Genomic DNA, 13258 nt, shown 5'->3' on the forward strand with positions numbered 1-13258 from the left:
TGTCCATGTGCTTCCTTAAGTTCTTAATAAGAGTAGTAGCAGCATTGCCACTTATATAGCACTTTAAGATTTACATGACACTTTACATGTAATCTCATTTGATTTTTACATCAGCCTCAAGATGTATTATTAATTCATTCTGTCCTCAGTTTGTTTTTTTATTATTTATAAAATGAGGACAAGTGACTTGTCCACAGTCACAGAGGTAGTAAGTATCTGTTTCAGGTCTTTCTGAACTCCAAGCTCAACACCTCCTCTGCACTATTCTGTACCCATTCCAGTAAAATCACAAGTTCAACCCCTCTCCCTCTTATTATGCCTAGTATGCTCCTTTGTCTATTTGCAGACAATACCAGTTATTTAGAAGGGATCTAATGTAAATATTAATTAGTATTCATTGGTTACAATAGAGTGGTACCCTCTGAGATTACTGGGTTTGAATTTCTTCTTGATTTTTCTTCATCTACTCTAACTGAATTATACCCACATCCAGTATCCCACAATGCTTTAAAATGGACATAATAAGCTTAATTCCCACAGAAACCTTCTACTTTATTTGTTTTTCCTTTCTATTTCTAGTGTGTTGGCAACAAGCAAGGAGGGGCATAGGATAGATGCAGCCACAGATTTTTCTGACACATGGTATTTCCATGATCAGTGCCTAACAGAAGGGAATACATCTGCTGAAGCACGAGCAGGGCTATCAATTCATCCCCGCACAGAGTGTGCCCCAGTAGTATCAGTAGGAACTATGGCGGACTTAGCGGCTGGATGTTGAAATAGTTCCATCCCCTAAATGAAGCTCTGGCTGTGTGTGATGAAGCTGACTCAGTCGTAGTCGGGTCATTGTGCCCAGCATTATAAACTTGGTCCTGGCAGACCCAGGGAGCCAGGTTGTGGCATACACGAACGCCCCTCCATGCCCCGCTGTAGTGGGGCACCACCAGCTCACAGAACACTTCTCGACAGGCTTGCTCTGTTTCCCGTTTCTCTCCTCATTTGGCCACTTAATCAAACAGTGCCTCACAATACTAACCGTTGTGCCTTTCTTTGCCACCTCTCGAGATTTTAGCTTCTCAGAAGGTAGAAATTGCATCTTTTATTTTTTGCTTCTTTATCATAATCCCCTGTCTAGCAGGCACTCATCATGTACTTGTACAATGAATGGATTATATCACCTTCCACCTTATCTCTCAATGTTCTCCAACCAGATTCTTTTTCTTCTGCCAAATGGGTCCATTCAATCTCTCAAACATAATTCCTGCTCTTCTTCCTGGACTTTTGCTCAGGACATTGACTTGCCTGGAATGCCTTCCTAGCCTCTTTTCTCCCTAAAGCCTACCCTTTAAAAAAAAACAACTCTTACTTTCTGTCTTAGAATTAATACTGTGTATTGGTTCTAAGGCAGAAGAATGGTAAGGGCTAGGCAATGGGGGTTAAGTGACTTGCCCAGAGTCACACAGCCAGGAAATGTCTGAGGCTAGATTTGAACCCAGGGCTTCCCATCTCTGGGCCTGGCTCTGAATAAAGACTTGCTGAATTGAATTGAATTTTATGATAAAAAGCATCTTGGAATAATTGAAAGCATGAATGTCATACAGTGCACTCTCTTCATATTCGGTTCTGGGCTTAGCACATTGTCCATCTCAGGTATCTGTCCAAGACATATTATCTGCTGATGGATTAACTTAATGAGCTACCCATCCTATTATATATAATGTTTCTGAAAATTGACATTCCTCATTTGCTTGGTTTTCCTTTTCCTTTGTGGATTATAAGAGATATCACTTGTTTAACCTTGGAGTGCATTAAGAAGTCTCTATAGTATTCACAGGATTGCCAATTTTGAGATTTTGAAGGTATGTCAATAGCCATTTAATCTAAGATTTACATGAAAGAAATTCCCTTCCCAACATATCTGATAAATGGTCATACAATTTCTGCTTGAAAGACTTCAAATGAGAGTGAACCCTTCTCTACATCCCAAGGCAGTCCATTCCACGTTAGAACAACTCTAACTGTTAGGAAGTTTGGATATATATTTTAAAAATTAATTATCTGAGTACATATACTATGACTCCCAATAGAATTATAAGCCTAACTGTTAGGAAGTTTCTACTGACATTAAACCTAAATTTGCTTTTTTGCTATATATCTACCTGTTCCTCCTGGTTCCATTCTCTGAAGCCAAAGAAAGCAAGTAGAATCCTTCTTCCACATGACCCAACCTTTCAGATATTTGAAGTCATCTATCATGTATCCCATGATTCTTCTTTACTCTAGGTCAAATACTTTAGTTTCTTCAACCAAACCTCATAAGACTTGGACTAAAGGCCTTTTACTCTTGTCTTCATATGCTTACTTTACCAATATTCTTAAATTATGGCTCTCACAACTGAAAACAGTGCTCCAGATAAGGTCAAATTAAGGTAAAATAATTACAAAGAGACTAGCAGTCCCTTACTTTGGAGATAATGTCTCTGTTAATATAGCCCAAGGTTACATTAGCCTTTTTAGTGGTCATATTGCCCTGCTTGCTGACTCATATTGAACTTGTAGTTCCTAAAATGCTTAGATCTTCCTCATACACATAACATTTTGTGTAATGATACTGCCTTTGTTCTTAGTGTGATATTGTAAGCTTCTTGAAAATAGATCTTAATTCATAGAATCTTCAGTACCTAGAACAGTAATTTAGTACATAATAAATATTTGCTTGATTATGTTTATTTCTCATACTTGATACAATCAACACAATGCTATCCCAAATCAAGAGCATTTAAAGACATCTTCTATAAAGAATCATTCTTTGGAGACTAAGGAGGACATCCTGTATGATACTAATGAACAACTCTGGCTAGCATATGTCTTTCTATCTTATGTCTTTCTTGATGCTGATATACAAATGAATGTTGAACAGAGCTGTCTTGATGTGCCAGTTGTCCTTCATTTTTTTTTTAAACCCTTAACTTCTGTGTACTGACTTATAGGTGGAAGAGTGGTAAGGGTAGGCAATGGGGGTCAAGTGACTTGCCCAGGGTCACACAGCTGGGAAGTGTCTGAGGCCGGATTTGAACCTAGGACCTCCCGTCTCTAGGCCTGGCTCTCAATCCACTGAGCCACCCAGCTGCCCTGTCCTTCATTTTTGAAGAAGACCAATGCCATCTGAGTGGTGTCTTTTGATTCAGGCATAAATTGGATTTAAGTGAGGTAGAGCTGCACAAAGTTTTCAGCCTCATTCTCTATCCCAGAGATATCCAAGTCTAGTGGCAAGACAAAATTCAGGATGACTGGTGATGGCCCAGGATGCGGTGGATGGCCTTGGCTTCTTTGATTTCTAACCAAACTCAGGGTACTTGGTAGCATCTAATTCTTCCATCTACATGGCTGTTGGAACAAATCTTTTTCATTTGCCCATGAAGGATTCAGTGTCTGTCAATTGCCATCAGCTTGGTTTAGCTTACCTGTGGAGATGGTTTATCAGGTATGCACATGCCACAGCTTCTTGGGTGATAGACGAACCAAAGGAAGAGAGCAGCCCTGAAAAGGGCTTGGCAAGAAGTGCTAGTTTTCCCTAAAGACCCTGTACAACCCAGTGTGTGCTAGTATATACATGCAGACCACTTTATTGGAGGAGAGCTAAAATTTTGATTTATTTCAGACCATCTCCGGATGGTGAGCTTCTCCATGCTTAGCAAGGTTGTGCTTCAAATGACACTCGCATGTCCAAAGTACCAGATCTGGGCTATACATCTTCCTATTTGAGAGCATTTTTGGGAGAATCGGTCAGAGGTTTGGGAGATTCAGTCAGGGTTTGGCACTCTGTTTTTATGCTCTGTTCTCATATTCTCTTTGAGAAGAGGCAGTTTCCTTCATGCCTCAATGAGGCATCAGGGGGACACTCAAATAGATAACTACCACGATTAACGGGACACAATAAATACTTGAACTTAATTATTCACCTCTCATTTTGAGGACCTACAGATATGGTCATGACCAACTGGAAGGAGCAACCTTGAGCTCAGCACCCAGTTAATGGACTTGTACATACACTCTAATGAGGGCATCACTATTAAATGCCTGGCTGGAGCATTTGTGTAAGATAAAGTACAAAATATATTATAGGAGCATTTAACATTACCAAGACAAAAGGTACAGACCAACCAAAGGAGACAGAGATAATTACTTATGTTTGATGTGATAACAAATCATGCATGAAATGATCTGTATCAATATAATGGCTTGTTTCTATTTGTTTGGCCAGACTCCCTTCACGACTCATAAATAAAGCATTTAGAGAGAATTTGGGTACAGAGTAGATTACAGTAGTTTATATTGTTAGGAACATGATTGTCTGTGCAAAACACAATTAATAGACATTTCTTTGAAAATGATCCTCTCCCTCCTCCCTTTTTTCTCTGAAGGAGACAGTACAAGAACAATTGAACATGATGGGGACATTATTTCTTGTCCTGTTTTTATTTTTTTTTCTGAAAAAGAGGAAATTGTTCATTAGTTTCCTACACATATTGTCCAATTTGTGACTTCTTTTTGAAGCTCCCAAGTCCCATCTGCTTACCATGTATATTCTTTTGTTTGATGCAGTATAAATCAATCAACTAACCTTTGTTAAGCACCTACTATGTGCCAGTAATTGTGCTATACACTTTGTGATTACAACTCCTGAAATCCTATGATCTCAGAAGAATCACAACTGAAGTTAACTAAGAGGACAAGGAGAAAGTTCTTATTGGTTGCAACAAGCCTGCAGTGTGTTGTTAACAATGACTTATGTGTAAGAAGTCATGTTAGAGGCATTACTAAGAAAATGTATGTCTAAAAGATGGAGGAGGAAGTCGCATAAAGTGAAGTTTTATAGGTGAACAGTACAAGCCTTGTACATGTATGTAAAATTATCAAAAGGCCAACATTAAGAGCTTTAGGACATTGGACAAATGCACTAGAAAGGAGGTGTTTGGTAGAACATAATGTCCTGGAGAGGGAGCTAAGCTCATGTCCAGTTAAAATGATAAGTAGCACCAATTATTTGGGGTGGAACAATTTATTTTTAATGTGTTGAATTATTTCTATTTCTGGGTTTTGAATTAGAGGCTCAGATTAGTTCCTTGGACCTTTGTTTGTTCTTAAATTTCAAGAAATGTTCCACCTAAAGAATTTCTTCCATTGTAGGAGAAGTAGGAAAGTGAAATTGAGTTCTGTAATCCCCGTAAATAGGAACCAGCCTAGGACAGGCTTGAATCTCTCATTGAGAAACATTGAGTTACATCACTCCTAATTAATCAGAACTTGTTTTCTCCTTCTAAACACTGGGAGCATTGGATTATTCATGCAATAGTCCACCATCACTTTAGGATTTGGGGAGAGAATGAGAATTTGAAGGACAACTTTGTCACTGGCTATTCACCAATCATAGATGTCTTGGGATGTCTAGGGGAGGGATGAATAATGAACTCCAAAAATTGTATTTATGGATCCATGCAAAAGGACTTTGGGCTCTTTGATCACTGAGAGAGATCATTGATCAATTAATTTATTGATTATTGCTAGTTGATCAATAAATTGATTTCTTACCTAGAATCCTCAGAAATTTTAATTGTCACAGGGGAAACAAGAAGAGTAGAACAGAGTTGTCTCTGATATCTGGGTTCTTTATACTAGAGAGTAATGTTTTAGTGATGTCCAGTAGGATGATAATGGTCAGAGGTTCCTCATGTTAATTGGTAGACTGACAAGATATGGGTCTTTGGCATGCTAATATTGGGAAACCTGTGATATAGCATATTGCTATTCCATTCCATGCCTTGCAAGAAAATAACAGTTGCTTTTATCCAGAGAATTTTGAGGCCAAGGGGAGTCACATAGTATTTGTTGGGGCCCTACTACCTGGTACAAATCACATGGAAGGATTATAATCTGGAGTGAATTTCACAGTGATAGAAGTTCTCAAAGTTCACTTTTGAATTATATAATCTTTGAACTTAGTTCTTATAGTTCAGTTATTTTCAGCCATATTCTGTTTTTTGTGACCCCCTTTGGGGTTTTCTGGGGAAGATACTGGAATGTTTTACCCTTTCCCTCTCCAGCTTATTTTACTGATGAGGAAACTGCGGCGAACAATATTAAATGACCTGCCCAGGGTCATACAGCTAATAAGTATCCGAAGTTAGATTTACATTCAAGATGAGTCTTTTTGACTCTAGGCCTGGCACTCTATCCACTGTACCACCTAGTTACCCTGAAAGCTTCTTAGAGACCATCTAGTTAAACTTTCCATTTGACTGATGAGGAAACAGAATAGGGAAGTAACTTGCTTTAGATCAAATATCCAATCTGTGACAACTCTAGAACTTGGAACGGTAACTTGAGACTTTCTAGTGTTTTTTCTACTACACTATAATACATTTCTGAATTCTAGTGTTTCATTGCCATATCTTATTTTAATTTTTCTATAATTAAAATATAAAAATACATATACAGATATGCACAGAACAACCCATTTATATGAAGCAGACATTTTTCAGATGTTCATATTTTAGGTAATACTATTTTTTCTCCTGACCATTGATATTTGAAATTTGCTCTTGTACCACACATGTATTTGAATGAATAATTCAAGTTTGAATATTTTCAGGGGGATGTGTAGACTTTTTTAGGTTTATAAAGTTTCATTTTTCAGTATGAGACAAGACAGTTTTTGTGCCTCTAAAATAATTCAGCATACACCTGAGATATTTTTAGTTATTGATGAGTTATTGATAGAACTGACGATATAACATTATCGAGGTGGTTGAATTTCAATCGATATTTATAAAGATGTTTAAGTCAATAAAAGTTTGAAATATACATTGTCATAGAATTCATGATGATATGTTTTTGAAGTAGGCAAGTTGCTTTCTGCAAGAGAAAGTTTCTATTTTTCTTAATGTACTAGCAGACTCTAAAGTCAAGAACTACTTGAAATTCTGGAAAGCGTCCTTCTGTGGGGCAATGAGTCATGCTTGAAGAATATTCATTTCTTGTGTTCTGCTGATCTCATTAGTAAGGACACTCTACCTTCTTGTTAAGGTAAACATTAATATTAGAAGCTATTTTAATTTCTGTAACATGTACCATTTTTATCTTTGTAATTCCAATACCTAGCAGAATAACTTATATGTGTCAAGTGCTTAATAAATATTTCTTTTTTGAATTTTGAATAGTTTCATTGGCTTTGTCTTTTGCTTTGTAGTTACCAAATTCAATTCATTTAAGAGGTGGACTTGGAAGGCTTTACTGTAAATTTAGTTCAACAAATTTTTTTTCAGTATTTTCCATAGCCAAGGACATGCACCACAATCAAGTTGCTCTTCCAACATGTATTCAAGAAATCCTTGAAATCATGTATTGAAGCAGAGGGGAAGGCGCTAGTTGCTAGGGAGACCACAAAAGTCCTATGGAAGGAGAAATTTGAGCTGAATCTTAAAGAAAGTTGGAGAAAATAAGGTCACATGGGAAAACATTCCAAGGATGTGTACAGCCAGTCAGTTAAAAAAACATGAAAATAAGGCAAAGGGTATCTTGTGCAAAGGACAAGTGTTGCTGGACTGTATGTCTGGAGGAGAGTAAAAATGAAGATGACTAGAAAAGTAGGAAGGGGATAGGTTATGAAGGATTTTAAATGTCAAAGGAGATTATTTTTGATTCTAGGAGTTATAGGGAACCACTGGAGGGTGTAGAGGCTCAGGAAAAGGTAAAACAGTCAGATATACACCTCAAAAATAACATTGACTGTTAAGTGGAGGAGTGTGGAAGGTCTTGAAGCAGGGAGACCAATTAGAAGGCTATTGTAGTAGATTAAGTGAGAAGTGATAAGGATTTGAACTAGTGGGGGTGGAAAGCAGGGAATGTGTTGGAAAAATGTTCTGAAGATAGAAACAACAAGATTTGGTAACATTGCATATGTGAGTGAATTTGAGTGAGGAAATGAAAATGATTTGATCTTGGGTGACTGAGAGGAGTGTGATGAACTTAACATTAATGAAGAAGTTAGGAAAAAGAGAGTATTCTGGGGGATGAGATACTAAGTTCTGTTTTGGATACATTGAGTTGGAGATGACTACAGAATATCCATTTTGAGCTGACTGAAAAGCAGCTGGCGATGCATGTCTATAGCTTAAGGAGAGAGAGCTGGATTTATGGATTGGAGACCATCTGCTCAGAGATGATAATTGAACCTTTGGAAGCTTAGGAGTTCACCAAATTGGTAGAATAGCAAAAAGAGAAGGGGCCAGGGGAGAGCTTGGGGAGAGTGGGTAGACTATTGGTGAGTGTCCAGCAAAAGAGAATGGAAAGGAGGAGTCACGCAGATCAGAGAAGTACATGAAGAGAGTGTTGTCATGAAAACATCAAAAGGAGTAAATGTTCAGAAGAGAGTAAGTAACAGTGTCAAAGGCTGCAGAGAGTTCACGAAGGATGAGGACAGAGAAAATATCATTAGATTTGTCAATAATAAAGCACTAGTAACTTTGGAGAGTACAATTTCAACTGAATCTTGAGAATACAAGCAATTTTTCAGAGATTTTCAGAGCATGAGAGGCAAGCAAGTGGTGTAAAGATTAAAATTAACATACAATAACTATTATATTTTATACAATTAATAATAACTAAAGTAAAAAAAATAGCTAACCAAGCCACAGTCACAAGAGAAGAGGAAGGAGAAAGAGGAGTTACAGAACTATATAAAAAATAATGTGAAGATGCAAATATAGGGCTCAGAGAAAGGGATGCTGGGAGATGAAAAAGAATTCTGGGAGATGGAGTGAGTCCAAGGTACAAAATTTCTAACTATACAGTGGAGGCTTTGAGTTTAGAAGGCTTTATTGTTTTCACCCAACAGGTAGAGGAGCACCAGGCCTGGAGTGAGGAAGACTCATCTTTGTGAGTTCAACTCTGGTTTCAGACACTTATTGCCCCAGAAAAGTTATTTAACCCTGTTTGCCTCAGTTTCTCATCTATGAAATGTTCTGGAGAAGGAAATGTCAAATTATTCTGGTATCTTTGTCAAGAACACCCCCAAATGGGGTCACTAAGAGTTGGACATGACTGAAATGACCACATAACAAGATGATTTTTTGCCACAAAGGGTAGGAAAGATATAGACTGTTATTTAATAAATTATTTAATAAAGATGTCAGGATTAAGTGAGGGCTTTTTAAATATGAGGGAGAGATAAGGATGATTGTAGGCAGCAGGAAATCCAGGTTATAGAATGAGATCAAATATGTAGGATAGTGGGAACAGTCTCTTGGAGAAGATATAATGGTATGGCATCCAAGTTTTTTGCAAGGTCATTGACTTTGGCAGGGAGAAGGGTCACATCTTCCAAGACCAGACTGAAGAAGAAAGTAGTTGGAGTAAATGTCTAAATGATGTGAGATGAAGAGGAAGAGAGAAGCAAGAGTTCTCTTGATTAGACTCAGAGGTCCTAGTGGACCTAGAAATAGTGGAAAGGGATTTAGGGAGTACTTGAGAATATTGAGAATAGATAAGGTGATTTGGAACAGCTACTATAGAGAATGGAATAGGGAATCAATTAGGGAGAAATAGATGGCTTTCCTTATTTCAATGAGTACCCAGTTGAGATTAGATAGCATCAATTTTTAGTAGATGGCATTTTGCGATGTCCTCCATTTCCAATCAGTAGCATTCAAATAGGAGCAAAGAAAGTAGACAGTGGGAGAAATACATGGATGGGACTTGGTGAGAAATGATTGTCAATAGGATGAGGAGGCAAAGGATTCAAAAGTAGAGGATAGTGGAGAGGTGAGTTGGATAGCAAAAGACTTCAGTATAGAAAAGAGAGAAGAGTATATCCAGTTCAAGGGTGACATCTTGGGAAAGAATTTAGGAGTGGTGGGAATTGAAGTCTTAGTGAGGATGAATAAAGTATGGGGGAGTTACAAAGTATAGGGGAAGGTGGAATGACAAAACTTATAAACAGATAAGTGAATTTTAGAGTTTGTAAATGGTGAGACACTATTTGATGATAAAAATATTTATGAACATTTCCATATGAGCTGAGGTGAGTGGAGGAATGGATCATGAGAATTGAGGAGACTGAGGAACTGGAGAATTAGGATAGTTGAGGGAACATCATTATGTTTGTTGAAATCTCTTAACATGAAGGAAAGAAATGGGAAGAAAAAACAAAACAATGATCCAGAAACTGAACTCACTGAAAAATAGAGAATATCCTGAGAATAAATAATAGTCACCAGATTCTGAACTGAGTGATATATTTCAATAGTGTGAACTTCAAAGAAGTTGCTGAGTGATGGTGTAGGAAGCTGAATCTAGAAGTGAAAATGGGGCTGAGAAGCATTTCAACTATTCCATTGACTACTACTGAGACACGGGAGAGGAATATATAGCCAGCACTTGGAGGGGAAATAGAGTCACCAAAAGTGAGCCAGGTCTCAGAAACAGATAACAGAATAGCTTTAGAAAAAAAGAACTTAAAATGAGAGGAAATTTACTAATTATGGAGCAGGCATCCTGGACAGCCCAGTGAAATGAGTTCATAGATTTTGAATGGGGCATTTTGGGTGGTAGGGTAGAGGTAGATAGCGGCCACAGAACAGCCATTGGTGATGTGAGTTGGAGATTGTGTATTGGTTTAGAATCATTGAGGTGGGTCAAGATTAGGAAGGTGGGACCACTGAAGAATGAATTCAGGTAGGATCAGTTTTGGGACAGAAGTCTCTTGAAGGATGCACATGATTAGATATTTGGGGTCTTCTAAGGTTTGCCTCACAGTAGGAAGAAGCAAGTGGACCTATGGGAGCCAAGTTAGGAGATGGTATTATATTGTGCTCTGGGAGAAGAGAAGTAGAAGGGGGGGTCATATCATGGGATTTCAGGCCCTAGAGTTGGGTCCTTGGCTCTGGATCCTGCTAAAGGTAGGGAGGTGAGAGGTAGGGGCCACTCTCTACTCCCTTTACCTAGCAATGGAGAATTCTAGTTTTTCCATGAAAATGTGGGATTGGATGGTACTAGAGATGGCATTAGCACTGACTAAATCGAGGAAAACAACTTGGAATTACACAAGACTTGGGCAAAATGATTTTTGTTTTACACAACTTCTCAAATCAAGACAACATATGGTCATTCTTCAATTGTTCAGTTGTCTCCAACTCTTTGTGACTCTATGGATCATAGCATGCCAGGACTTTTTATACTCCACTATCTCTAAAAGTCTGTCAAAGTTCATGTTTATTGTCTCCATAACATTATTTATCCATCTTAAGCTCCACTATCCCCTTTTCCTTTTGCCTTCAATCTTTCTCAATGTCAGGGTCTTTTCCAGTGAGTCCTGACTTCTCATTATGTGGCCAAAATATTTCAGCGTTAGCTTCAGCTTTGACCTTCTAGTGAATAGTCTGAATTAATTTGTTTACATATTGGCTGATTGATCTCCTTGCTGTCCAGGGGATAGAAATGTTTCATACTTGTCTTTGTATCTTCAGAACCTAACAGTGCCTTGCTCATAGCAATCTCTCTTTTTCTGATTGGTGGCTACCTTTCTAGGACCTCCATTGCAGGAAAGAGTCCAACCATGCTTCATACCCAGACTCTGGATGTCACCTCTTTTTCTCTTTCTGTCTTGCCAACCTGGAGAAACCTTCTCCCTGAAGAACTTCTTTCATGAACTTGGACTGACTTTTAGAGATAGTGGAGTATAGAAAGTCCTGGCATGCTATGATCCCTGGTGTCACATCCAGAGAGAGCCTCAGCCAGGCTTTACTTATTCATGCCTGGACACTACACTCTCTCTGGATTCCTCTTCCTCTGCCTCTTTTCCTTTACTCACTGCCCCTCTTCCCAACTCTAGTTTTTCATTGTGGGTTGTCTCTCCCCATTAAAATGTAACCTCCTTAAGGTTGGGGACTGTCTTGTTTACGCATATTAATATCCCTTGTGCTTAGCACAATTCCTAGAACATAACGAGTGCTTAATAAACATATTACCTATCGAATAAATGCCTTATTTAGCTTTAATCCATGTGTATTATATTGAATGGAAATGAATTTATATTGTGGATGATGGGGCCATTAAAGATTTTGAGTAATAACATTCCAGAGATAAAATCCACACAATTTTGTTGCTAATACTGCTTAAGCATAACCTATGATTAAAAATAACCTATAATTAAGCCCTTGAACAGAAGTGGAAAGAGTAAAGATACTGTCTCAGTTTTCCAGGTGACAGTTTCTCAAAAGCCTATTTTACATCTCACTTTGATGAATGGTTAATAGGAAAAACTACTGAATTCCATTCCATGACAAAGAATTTACCAAGGGAATACGGGAGACAGGTTTTTCTAAGTAAATATTTTGTTGTGCCAGTGTCAAAACTCCCAGTGAGGTGCAGAGGGTGCCCTCCTTGGGAACACACAGGCTCCATCTGGGGTGCTGTTTCTCCTGAACACTAATGTGCTGGTGTTCAAAGTATGTCTGACTTATAGGACAAAATATAGACTACTTAAAGCCTTTCACAATCTCGTTACAGCCTACCTTTCTAGCCTTTATCAATTATTTATCTAGAATGCTATGGTCCACCTCAGGTAGACCACTAGTATTGACCTGCTTTTTCTTGGTCTCTGTTTTCTCACTGGACATCAGATCTATAACGAGACTTTCTGGCATTTGAGTTAAAATCAGTTGAGTGAGAGGGCTCAGTCCAGTTATGGGTACAGAAGGTGGGGAGGCATATCATCTCACCACAGATCTCAGCACTTTATGACCTCACACTCTCAGGACTTCTTTCTCCTCTAAATCTTCATAGATGTGGATAGGTAGAAGAGTAGGAGGTACGGAGATTGTGGGCTAGAGGCAGGGAAAGAGAAATAAGCATTCATCAAGTGCCTAGTATGTGCCAGACTCAGTGATAAGCACAATTATAAATATCGTTTAATCCTCCCATCTCTGTGAGAAAAATAATATTTTGCCTACTTTACATATGAGAAAACTGAGGCAGACAGAGGTTAAGTGACTTGCCTAGTATCATGCTATAAGTAAGTGTCTGAGGCTGAGTTTGAGCTCAGATTTCCCTGACTATAGGCTCAGTGCCCTACCAGCTGCCAGGCTGAAATTCAGTACTTGAAGCAAGAGCTGTTCTCACCATAGTAATGGCTATATAGACCATTTCCCTTGCCTTTAGTATATTCCTTCATCTCCTTTGAGAAAACTTGCCTTTCCTC

This window comes from Gracilinanus agilis, chromosome 6 (genome assembly GCF_016433145.1).
Source record: "Gracilinanus agilis isolate LMUSP501 chromosome 6, AgileGrace, whole genome shotgun sequence".
NCBI lineage: Eukaryota > Metazoa > Chordata > Mammalia > Didelphimorphia > Didelphidae > Gracilinanus > Gracilinanus agilis.